The sequence below is a fragment of the Galleria mellonella genome, unplaced genomic scaffold, assembly GCF_026898425.1.
Source record: "Galleria mellonella isolate WM207_F2 unplaced genomic scaffold, CSIRO_AGI_GalMel_v1 utg171, whole genome shotgun sequence".
In the NCBI taxonomy this organism is placed as follows: Eukaryota; Metazoa; Arthropoda; class Insecta; order Lepidoptera; family Pyralidae; genus Galleria; species Galleria mellonella.
In genome coordinates, this window is record NW_026442014.1 from 933877 (window position 1) to 937822 (window position 3946).

General features: G+C 31.9%; 1 non-coding gene across 1 annotated transcript; it reads left to right on the top strand.

Moving 5' to 3' along the window:
• Positions 1-2778: 2778 nt before the first annotated feature.
• Trnaq-cug (transfer RNA glutamine (anticodon CUG)) lies at positions 2779-2850 on the top strand. The gene has a single exon. It is a non-coding gene; the product is annotated as a tRNA-Gln (tRNA).
• Positions 2851-3946: the final 1096 nt, after the last annotated feature.

Genomic DNA, 3946 nt, shown 5'->3' on the forward strand with positions numbered 1-3946 from the left:
TCGTACGGGCAAATACAGTGTAAGACGACTTCCCACTAAATGGAGTGACGACTTCAAATGCATTGCAGGGAGTCAATGGATGCAGATGACTTAGAACAGTTCCGTATGGCAGTCTATGGAGGAGGCCTATGCCTAGAAAAATCTACTTTTAATATAATAACATTTATACTAGATAATTGATAATTATAGTTAAATCTTATTTAATTCCAATGAGTTATACTCTGCATCACAGTCTACCTTGCATCTGTTTTGTAGCATTCAAAGAAATTGTTTTTATATTTATCTGTGTATATATTATTGTATACAAAGTTAATTTAATAAATTTTCACTTGGCAATCAACGACACATGTTGGCTTCCTGCACGATCGCCTGTCGAAACCGATGATCGATGTTAACCAATCGCTTTACATTCGATTATGATGTTAATAACATAATCGAGTTAGGTACGCGTTCAGTCACTACACTAAAGGGAATATGCACTCATTTCAAAATTTAAAAGTCGGACAATTAAAAAATGGCGGCAACGTTGAACATGTAGTTTAAATTGAAGAGCTGTATTTTGAATATATATAAATATACGATCGGATAATACGTATTTGTCTGTTACGACTGTGATGTATTTTGAATATTACTTCTAAGAAAATAATAATGTTCGAGTTACGAGCCTTTTATACATGACGATGGCAGAAATAGTATAATAAAAAATGGCGACCGATTGCCATTAAAAAAAGAAGAAGAAGAAATGTGAAAGTCAGCGAATAGGAATTTCTAAATTAAAGAAAAAAAGTTACAGTTTTTTTTTTTACGGTAAAAATATATTATAATGATTAAATTGTGTACACTACTAAATAGTACTATATACACATACAGTATTGGTAATACAACAAAAATAAAAATCAACTTCAACTGTAGCCTAACCAGGTATTTTAATTTAAAAACTAAACTAAAAAACCGATTTTGTTGAAATTTTTATGAGACCAATCTGTAAGTATATCCTTTCATATAAATATTATGAGGTAATATACACAAAAAAAATACGACCGAATTGGGAGCCTTCTTTTTGAAGTTAGCTGAAAATATCTAAGTAGTTATCTAATTAATTTTATAAGTAATTTTCATTATTATCACATACTGTTTGACATATTTGTGAATGTTCAAATCTTAACTATTTAATGATACATTTTTTTCGATAAGTGTCAAATCATTATGCAAAAACTTTATTTGAAATAAAATGTAATATTTATTTGCTTTGAACACACATTTAACATACTCGTATTAAAGGCCATGTGACAGAAGTTTTTGACATTTCTTAAATAGCTTTAAATTGTAGGCATGCAAAATTAATGTGTGTAAATTCCACAGCTTATAATAGAAAAAAAAAATAGATTTTTGTATTAAAAACAAAATTTATAAATGACTAGTATTATTATTTTTATTTATAAATTTTGAATTTTCCCCGCTATTTGGCGCAGTAGTTATTGCGTGATACTGGTTGAAATATACAGACAGATACATAGACAAAATTTCTAAAAAAATATTCTTTCTTCTTCCATGTACAGACATCGTCTAATTAAAATTTCGTTATATTTGTCAAGTGAGTTAAAAAAAAAACACACACACACACACGCACTCACCTTTTCATATAGTTTTCCTTATTTATTTTTTTTGTAAATAAAGTGTACTAAATAGGTAATCGCACTCATAGTCTCCAAGATACAGGTCTGGCCTGGTTTGGCGACTGATGGTAATGCAGATATTTCCTCGTTGAATATAAATTGTAAAAATTGTAAAATGTACCTTATGCAACTGTATCTTTCTTGAATAAATATTATTATTATTTATTTATTTAATTATATTGACTGTTATCTAAGTCATACATACTCGTATTTTTACAAACTGTAAGTCAATCACCGAGCACAATGTTTTTAATTTCTAGACGATTTTATTATTGCACCGTTAGATTTTATTGATTTCAAATATTCAAATATGGATATCAGTAAATTAATTATTAATATTTATACACTATTATGTTACTATATATCAAATTCTAAGTGGTTTTTTTTATTTAATCAAACTGTAAACACAGACAGATCCGTACATAGCGACTACAGTTCTAAAATTTCAAGCACAATTTCAACTCGGGCTTTTTTTTTCAAGTTAGCTATATAACACTTAAGTAAATAAGAATGAGCTTGAATTCATTTTTTTATACAACTTAGAATGGCAAACAAGCTGACGGCCCACCTGATGGAAAGTAGTAACCGTCGCCTAGACATGAGCAGTACCATGATCATAACAGAGTATAGTATTTCGCCCATGATACCTACCATGCGATGCCATTCCTGAGGACTCAGGTGTTATTCCTTTGTACCCAGTAAATTCACGGCATATCCCACCCTTCAAACCGAAACACAGCCATGCAAACACAGCTGCTTCACGGTTGAAACACGAATGGGACAGAGGTACCCAGGCAATCGACTTTTGTATAAAGTCTCCCTCTGGAGCTTTAAGTGAATAGACGTATGACTTGGGACACCTATGCCATCGGCCTTTGATGTTTACATCTCCATACTCTAAAGAAGCAGAATTCTGGTGCTTATTTATAATTCACAAGTTTAAATAAAAACTAGCCTTATGTCAATGATATAAGGTTTAGTTTGATTAAGAAGTTGACTTCTAAAATGCGATACGGTCGATGATAGACGATCTTTACTAATTACCGATATTTCAGTATTACAGCTTTTGAATGTGAAAGAAGATTTCAAGTCTCCTCTCGAAGGTCCCATGGTGTAATGGTTAGCACTCTGGACTCTGAATCTGGCAATCCGAGTTCAAATCTCGGTGGGACCTCCCTTTTTATAAGAAAATAACATTTTTGATTCCTTCCACTTTTTTCTGTTATGGTAATATTTTAAAACATTACTGTCCTACTTAAGAATATAAGTCATTCTCTAAGCACGTAAGTGCACTGAAAGTAAAGAAAAAATAAAAAAAAATTATATTGATAGCTACAGATGCAACTAAGACTATAAAAAACACCACTATTGTTTAAATAGTTGCGTTTCTACATAACGAAAATGATTGGCTTATCGTTTTCGGCCTTTTGGCTAAGATCAGTGTGTAAATGTGACTAGGGTTTTTTTTTGGCATTTGCGTATTAAGTTAAATACAAATTAATGGGGGGGGGGGGAAGGGATTGTTAGTAATGGAAACTAAGGGTCCTATTCCTAGCAACATACCCAACCAGATCGACCTCTTCACGGTCCCCTCTAGAATCCATCGTGTTGAATTCCAAGCGTATTCATGATAGATAGATTGATAGAAAAACACTTTATTTGAGCCATTTATGACACACGTAAATTAACAAATGAGTTTATACAATCAGATTATTTACTTTTTAAAATATAAAACAAAAGATAAAGTATGGAAATATGTATTCACGAAGTGTGTCGCAGTGATACAAATAGGCTACAGCTCAGTGATGGTTTTGCTTAAAAGCAAAGCACTGATTTTCAGCTACAGCCTGAAGTTAGGCTACACGGACGCGTACAACAAACCCAGAGTGTAACCTGTGTAACAGCCAAAAATAAAATTGTATTATATATATTGTAGATACACACTTACATAAATGATGCATAGATAATACATTTCATGATGATGGGCTAACTGATCTGCCTTTTCATTATCGCTTATTAATCCTCACTATTTCCCCATCGGTGTATACCGTTAGCTTTAACCCCGCCTGGGTTACCATTCCATTATATCATCCAAAAAAATACAAATTATTAAAAAAAAATTGTGTAAAAAATGTATTGTGGTCGAGTCAGCGATTATTAAATTTAATCATATTTTTTTTATGCTACTTAGAATGGCAAACCAACTGACGGCCCACCTGATGGAAAGTGGTAATCGTCGCCTATAGGTATGTGCTGTACCATGGACTTAA